General features: G+C 43.6%; 1 pseudogene; it reads left to right on the forward strand.

Moving 5' to 3' along the window:
* The first annotated feature begins 223 nt into the window (after positions 1–223).
* On the forward strand, positions 224–811 carry LOC146857424 (large ribosomal subunit protein mL40 pseudogene; annotated as a pseudogene).
* The last annotated feature ends 8,161 nt before the right edge of the window (positions 812–8,972 follow it).

The raw sequence follows: 8,972 nt of genomic DNA on the forward strand, positions 1-8,972 counted from the left end.
GCCCTGCTGAAAGCTAAACTTAAACATCCATGTTTCTGTTTTCATATGTCATTGTTGTGGAACATAGCAATAGAGCTCAGTCTTCCCCAAATCGCGGTACCATGGTACACACCTTTGAACCTAATCTTGAACATCCATATTTCGGTTTCCGGCTGAAGCCCAACGAGTGTGACACCGGGAGCACTGTTGGTGCTGCAGAGCTTACAAGAGCTTGGGCCGCACCATGCTGCTGGCTGCAGCTAGGGCAGACAGCAGCGTGGACCTCTTTCCAAAGAACGTGGCCTCTGTAGACACAGGCGAGCACAGGCAGGCTTTGGTGCTTTTCCTCAGGACGTCTCTTCCCTTGACGGCTGATCCCAAGAAAAAGAAGCGACTGAACCAGAGACGAGACCTGGCAACCCCAGACTGCCTGCGGAAGAAGCTGAAGAAGTTGGAGCGCGTGGTCCCGGAGTTTATCGCCATTGACGACTACATAGTGCCCACTCAACACATGATTCAGCTAAAGATGCGGGGCCCTCTCCGCCGTGTCCTACGAGGAAAGCAAGTGACATGCTGTGCTCCTCAAGAAATTGTCCCTGTTCAAGCAGGAAAAACACAAGCAAGAAAATGCTGCCATAACGCCACTGATGGAGGCTTAGGCCGAAGCACTGGCAGGGCTGCGACTGAAATCAGAGGAGCTATATCAGGCTGCTGTGCACAGAGACTCGGGGCTGTTCCCCTTCAGGAGCGAGGGGCCAAGTAACCACCCATCCTGAACTACGAGGCACCTCAAGGGAAGTACAGTGACGTCACCAAGGTGTACACTCAGTGAGGGAGGAGCTTTGTGGTACCCCCCAGGGCTCCTGCCGCTCCTACTCACCCTGGTGATAACGTCACCCTGTATGGTACACCATGAGCTCCTGCTCACGCTGGTAATGACGTCAGTCCACAGTACACTGGCACAGCTCCCAAGTATAGTCAGAGGGAATTATTTATTTCTTACTATGTTGTTACACTGGGGTTGCCTGATCCTGTGACTTATAGTGCCTAGACGCCTCTGGGCATTCGTTGCGCTCTACAAGTTCTTCGTTCTTTGTTTGTTCATTTATTTTCCATTACAGAGGAACAATGCAGTGGGGTGGTCATGGCAAAAGAAATGCTATAAAGGGGAACTGATACAGAAATATGAATGGTAAGATTAGATTTTAACCCCTTCAGTGCCCATGACGAGCTGGACTCGTCATGGGCTGCGGTGGCGCTGTGCCCATGACGAGTCCAGCTCGTCATGAACTCCGCCCGCTAATAAAAAGCGCGGCACTGGGCGGGGAAAGGGGCGGGCATGCAAGGGGTTAAGGTGCGCACTGTGGCACCACGGACTGGGTAGATTAAATTGTATTAGTCGCACCTAATATTTTAGTTTAATTCTTCATCCTTGAAGAATTTGTAGAATACTGCTTTTTAGTGGCTTGTTATAGTCTCAGTGCTAGGCTCAGTCTTTTCAACATAAGTGGAATTATCATTTCCATTGTTCAGACTCCATAGCATTTCCAATTGAATGTTGCAGGTTCAATTAAATCTTCTGTTGCAGGTCTCTGGCACAGGGGATGTGTGTAATGGTCTATCAGTTTACTCAGGCATTTGATGTCTGGTGAGCCAAAGGCATCAACGGTCATGCTCAGCACCAGGAAGGTTATAAACTTTCCACTTGAAGACAATGTCAAGATTGCAAGACGGCTACGGAAAGTTTCCCTTAGGGCCCAGAACCAGTGAGGGGTGCAGTTAAACCGTTATGAAGGCAGACAAAAGTCAGGAAATCACACTTTTATAATAATCTATAGACGTCTTTGACTGTCTCTCTTCTTTTTGGCATTTTCCATCCTTGAAATCATCAAAAAGTGACTTATTTAACTTCTAGTCTAGATGCTCAGTTCTTGCTCAGTTTAATCTGGTTCATCACTTCTTGTAGAGGCCTGTCTATATGTGAATGCAACCTCTATGGAAGACAAATGGCAGGAAATGATTCCATTAGGTTGCTTGGGATTTCTGATAGTTGGACAGCCTTTTTCAGCTTTGCTTACCTTGGTGGTTCTACAGAGCACTTTCAGATGATCTTTCATAGTGTAAAAAGCAGGATCTGATAGCTGGACAAATGTCCTTATGGAGTCCCCACGTCGGTAGTTCTTTGAAGACTTTTCCTCACATTTAATTGATCTGTTTGACTTTCCAACAGGGTCCCACAATGATTTGTCTGAGGCTAGTCTTAGCTTGCATCTCTTGTCTAAGTCAAGTGTGCTGATTTATGTTAGGCGTAGTCAAAGAGTCTGGATAATGTAAGTATTATAGGCTTCCAGAGGATCCTGTGCACAATTGATGATTACAGGCAGCCCTCAACCTTCATCAGTCAACATGCTTCTTTGTTAATGAACATGTTACAATCTCAGTTCTATACCAGTTTTGAAGCTAATATTTCTGTGTCTTAGGTTCTTGTGTGATGTTAATGATCCACGCTGGGGGTTAAATATCTGTAAAATTTGCAAGTATTTTGTATGTTTTTTCTTTTTAATGGGAATGTTCTATTTGACCATCGAACTTCATGAGCTACCATCACTCCCCTCCACTGGGAGTGGCTCTTGAATGTGAGACATAATTTTCGCTTCTAGATTTTATAGCAGGATTACCTTAGTAACGCAAGATTTGTTGGCGTTTGCACCACAATGCAGGAGATTGCAAAATGAGTTTTGTAAGATGAATTTATCTGCTGATCGATAAAAGGGACAAATATTGAAGAGACCTGGTAGCACATTAAGTAGCCCTAAGACATTCGCAGGATTTATCAGAAAAATGGCCAGGAGTTGAGGAGCAATACGCAGGGAAACAAATGCAATTGAGAAACAGAGGGGCAGTCAAAAGGGATGGAAAATGTGAAATACCAATCTATGGAGTCTAAGGCTGATTAGGAGCAGGGCTCTGCCGGAGAAGGAAAGAGGTAAACCATGTAGAACTACAGGATTATGAAAGACAGCACTTCCAGGAAAGCATAAGAAGTGTCAGTACTAGGATCATGTGAAGGTTCAAAAACAAGTTTATTTAGATGATTGTCCATAAAACATTCTAAAAGCACACTTACCAATTAAAACCTTTAAATGAGCCCCCCTCCTCGCTACCCCACCCCACCCCATTACATTTTTTAAATTCTGTTTAACAGATCGTAAAAAACGAGCAATACCAACTGCCACATCTAAATATCGCATCTCAGACAATAACTCCACCTCTTTGTTCCTATGAAGAGCATCATATTTAAAAAACAAAGGTCTTAAAAACTTGATCCAATTTGCGAGATAAAAAACAAAATCCATAAGAAATTGCGTAAGAGTACATTTGACTTTCAAAGGGCAGGGACAAAGACCACTATTATTCTGCACCCCAGTCCTATGTGGGTGGGATGAATAGATTGGATTACATCCCACCCGAACCCTTAAAATTTATTTTTTCAAACCTGCGTCTGGTAACCGTGATAGATAAGGGAAGACACTATCCTGGCCAAATGAAGCAAACGAGAAACAAATCTATGATTTCTTCTTTAAATATAATATATCAATTTGTTCTGACGCTATAGCAGCAGATTCTCTCAGTACTCGTTTGCCTGGAAAGGTGAGCCAGGATGTGACTGTGCCACTATTTAAATGGAGGTTCTTAATTGCAGTTATTCTGGTTCTAACGGCCTTTGCCCACATCCTTTCACTACTTTGGATTTCTTCCCAACACAGTTTGGAGACTTTGACCACCTCATCATCCTCCAACAGAGTGTTAAAGTATCTTAGAGCCCGAGTAGCGGCCGCCATGTTCCAGGAAACCAGACTGCACTCTCTCCTTATAGCCTGGACCATTGTACCTTGGGGGAGTGATAGAAGCCTTTAAAGCACAACCCCTTCCAGTCTGTCCCATTCATAGATTGGATCAAGAAAAAAGACCTCTCCACCATACAGGCGTAACGGTGGGATCTTCCCTTCATAGGCCTTTAGTAATAGGATATGAGATAGCCCCCCGAATCTACCATTAAATCCCGATAGACAGCTTGCCTGCAATAGGGCTTTCTGTTTAATGGCATCCCAATGCGCGCCCCAATTCAGATTTCTCTTAAAAGTTAAACCCAGGTATTTATATTGATCCACTTGTTCCATCACCTGTGAATCTAAATACCAGGAAAAACTCTGCACTTTTTTCCCGAAAATCATAGGATCATGTGGCCTCGTAACTTTCTCATTTGTATTGCACCAGCTGGTGTAAGATAAGATAATAATACTTTATTCGAGTTCAAGATTCATGAATTCATAAAAGTAACATGTTCATATAGACAAAAGTAATCCACAATAAAATATCGTTACACAGAACATAAATAAGTTACTTTAAAAACTCATTAAACGTTTCCTTTTCCTTAAAATACTTTTTAAAAAGCCCAACATTATTGACACACAATATTCGTTTTGTAAAGATACTAAAAACAATAAGGCGGGCCGACAGTGTCTCCAAGAACCATGTTTTTTTAAAAATGGCTTAATCCATCTAGATCTTTCCATCGAATAAAATTTACAAAAACAAATTACATGTAGGGTTGACTGGGTAGACAGATTATCACAAGGGCAATTACATAATTTTCTTGCCCAGTCATTAACTACGGGGAAGGAAACTAAGCGGAAAAAGACATCGAACCTTAGCCTGGTGAGCAAAAAACGGTCAAAGCCCACCTGGCACCATGTTAAATAAGGCTGAATATCACTAGAAACCAATGTAAATTGATGTTGAAATACAAGGTTCTTATTGAGTTCAACGCCTAATCTAAGTGATTCAACGTGGGACCAACATAGCTCCTTCAAATCCTTTCTTGATAGACTGCACATGGTCTCTGGTTGAAAGTAAAACTCGGGTCTGCCAAGGTCCCTTGTGAAATGACAAATATACTTCAACCAGGGTATCCTAAGTGCCTTATCCAATCCCATACAATCTTTAAGGATATCTCTATTTAACGTTAATGCTGGAGAAGTCCATACCCTGTACCAAAGCAGAACTGGTTGTATACTAATCAGATCACTCACATAGCGCATACCTAGCTCTGCGTGACAGTTAAAAACAGGGGAACTAGCAGGGGTTGCCAAGATAAATCTTAAGAAAGCGTTCTCTACCCTTTGTATTGAGGAGAAATTATTATTGATCCCCCAAATACCTGCCCCATAAATGGCTATACTGATGCACTTGGCTTGGTAGATTTTTAACAGTATTGCCGGTGGTCTCCTCCCCAGCTTTTTCGAGAAGATCATAAGTGCAGCGGTAGCTTTCTTAAATGACAATGTCCTATTTCTAATAGCTGGCCCCCAGGACCCCTTTTCCTCGAGGACTATTCCCAAGTACGAAAATATTTTAGCTGGGGCAAGTTCCTCTTTCCCCACAAACAAGCGGCATGCTCTTTTTTTGCCACTGCCACAGGACATTACAAACGATTTGGAAACATTCAATTTTAACCCCCTGTTATCCATAAACTTTATGTAAGTGTCCAGAGCAGTTTGGAGACCTCTTTGCGTCCGGGACATGATCACTGCATCGTCAGCATATAAAAGGGACGCGATTTGATGCTGATTAGCCTGGGGGGAATCGCGTACTGCAGCAATCAAAACTTTTTCTAGGTCGTTGGTATACAAGTTAAACAGCAGTGGGGCGAGTACGCACCCTTGTCTCACGCCCCTCTTTACATAGAATGGCTTAGTGCATTCACCATTTAAACCATATCTGACCTTTGCCCTAGCGCCAGCATACAACTGCCTTAAGAAGGAGATAAGTACTTCATCAACCTTCATGTCGCTCAAGATCTGCCATAATCGATTATGAATGACACAATCGAAAGCCGCACTTAGGTCAACGAACACAACAAAAAGTTTGCCCTCTTTGGCCTGAGTATATTTGCCAACTAGTGACGTGAAGTTGAGAACCTGTTCTACGGTACCGCAGCCCTTGCGAAAGCCGTATTGAACCGGCGATAAGATATTAAACTCGTCGGCCCAAAGTTGCAAACGGTTCAGGATAACTCGCCCAGTGACTTTCAAAAAAGAGTCCAGAAGGGATATGGGACGGTAACAAGAAGGTTTGTCCCGGTCCCCTTTTTTGAATATAGGTATAATTATCGAGTCTGCCCAAGTATCGATAAAACCCCGCGCGCAACTGGCCTCTAAAGCACGCGTAAGTAGAGGCGACGAGAGTCCCGGCTGAAGTTTGAATAAATCAATTGGGACGCCATCAGCGCCTGGCGCTTTATTGCCTTTGCTCTGGGTGATTGCGGCGGTCAATTCGTCAACAGTAGCATCTAAATTAAACGGGACGAAATCGTCCGCCAGTTGGCCCTGAGTAATGGGCTTCTTAGCTACCAGTTTGTCTTTCCCTCCCGGGTTATAAACCTCAGCGAAGAAGTCGACCCAAGAATCTTCAGTAATGGCCACATCCATTCTATCCGTTTCCCCTGTAATAAGGAAAGGAGCCCTGACCGCCAGCCAGAAGGCAGAGCAGTCCTTTTCCAGGGAAGCATTATATAGGCATTCCCACGCTTCGTTCTTAAGCGCGCGTTTCCGCACCTTCCTAACCTGGTTGTACACGCGTCTAGAATGAGTAATTTCAGTTTGATTCCTAGGATTTTTCCCCAAGGCTATCTTTAAGGCAGTGTGGACCTTGGTACACGCCGAATCAAACCACCTTTTTCTAGCTACTTTCCCCGTTTTTGGGGGACGGTGTAGAACATCTTTGATGATCTTTGTGATGGAAGCAAAAGATTCCAGGATATCTGTATGGGATACTTCATCCTGAAGGCACACGTTAATGGAAATTAAAGCTTGTTTAATAATATTCCTATACGTCTCCACTTGATTGCACTGTGACCATTTAAGGGGAAACCCGTTTGTTCTATTTAAGGTGCTGTCGATAGTCCAGGCCAGTTTCTCCACCAGAGGACGAACTGATTTGCAAGGGAGCTGAATGCTAAGGCTCAAGGGAAGATGATCACTCACCCCAATAATATGTGTTGCAAAATCAGTTAGCCAGCTGGAATGGGAGTTGGTAATTGTGACAAAGTCAATCACCGTGCTATACCCTCTCCCCACATACGTCGGGCTAAACTCCACCGGAGGTCTACAGAGCAAGTTAATAAAACCAAGATCAAAGGTTGCCATCATTTCATTAAATGAGTCACCCCCGCTGTTGTGATCGAAATGTGGTTGATATTCAGATTTATATTTTTCCTGATCACCACAACCGCTCAGAAAGTGTTTACAGAGGTGGTGATTAAAGTCACCTCCCCAAATAATGATTGAATCCCGATGAGATAAGGCTAGCAGAGCTCCCAAATCCTTAGTGAGAATATTTATCATACCATTTACTAAACCTTTCTCAATGCTAGTGTACAGATTAACAATAAGCATTTCCACGTTTGGGGACACCCGGATTGAAACAATCTGATAATGATCGCATTGGCCCACCATTTTTACAGACAGGGTCTCCATCAGGTTAGATAAATAGATAGTTAGACCCCCTTTATTTCTCCCAGAGGTAGACGGACTAGCAGGTTGATGAAAGGTTATGTAACCGGTAATATGGATGGCTTCCAAGGACCAGGTCTCTTGCAAACATAAAATATCTATATCCTTAATATAGTCGATCCATATGGGATTATCAATCTTGGAACGAAGACCAGCTACATTCCAGAAAACAATCCTGGTTCCTTTGTCTTTTACTGGCTCAGGTAGGTGCAATAATGGGGTTACCGACTGCACGTCGTTAAAACAAGGGATCGCAGTAGGTACACACAATTCGGTCATGGCGGGAGTAACAGCGGCCTCCGCAGATGGGCGTCAATCCACTCCTTCGAGTCCGCTCAAAACTGAGAAGCGGTTGACCCCAGAAAAACTACGGTGACCGTCGTCCCTCCCACACCAAGTCCTAATAGGGAACGTTTTCCTGGGGTATTCCCAACCTAAATTGAGTGGGGTGCGATAGCTCTTCCTCCCCCCAAGCTCAGAGATCATACTGGAGTTTGGTCTATTCAGCTCTCTGTAGAAAAAATCGAGTGGGAGGATCTGGATACCCCTCGATTGTGGTTTCACATTGTAGAACGATTTGTAGATAATTTGTCTAACCAAAAAAGGATTGTTAAAATTAAGTATAATGCAATCTCCATCAATGGTTTTCTTAGATCTACCAATCTAGGCCACTCTTCGTACCATTATTAGCTCGTTCCAAGTGTTGTGACCCGCCATGGTATTCTTTGTCAACCAGTGGAGCACCTTGTTTTTTAATTGGCCGAAGTCCTCGCTAGCGCCTTTATTCAAAGTAGGGATATTAGCGAGCACTACTACTAGAGTTGAGCACGCTGGTGGGAGGTTAATAAGCGGTAATGAAACCCGTTCATCCTGATCATCCCGCTCTTTCTCCCTCACACGTTTATCACTAGTTTGTAAGTAGGTGTTAGTAGATGGGGTGGGTTCAACAGTATTGACACTAGTAGATATCGGGGGCAACACGGGTAAAATAGTGTTGCAATTATCGCCAGGAATTATTATATCTTTCTGGGTGTTTAGACCTTGAGGGGCTGGGTTGTTACTGGGTATTATTCCAGTGCAGGTGCACGGCTTGGGCGGTGTTAAGGTCACAAGTCTACACGTATTGGTGTTGACAAGCTCCCCCAAAGCGTCTAACTTATTGTTAATCTCTTTCAATCTCTCTATTAATGGAAGGGTAAAGGAACGCATAAGGTGAATTATGTTAGGAAGAGATACGGTTGTGTCCTCGACCCTTCCATCAAATGAATCTCTATTTTGTAAGACAGGGGACAATAAAAGAGGATCTGTCAAAATTTGTGTGTTCTTCTTGGATTTTTTAGTGGCATTCTTAGGGCAAGTAACACTATGTGTACCAGTCAGTTTTATAATTTTAGATTTCCTGCCTGTTTGGCTGTTACC

This window comes from Triturus cristatus, chromosome 3_2 (assembly GCF_964204655.1).
Source record: "Triturus cristatus chromosome 3_2, aTriCri1.1, whole genome shotgun sequence".
Classification (NCBI taxonomy): Eukaryota; Metazoa; Chordata; class Amphibia; order Caudata; family Salamandridae; genus Triturus; species Triturus cristatus.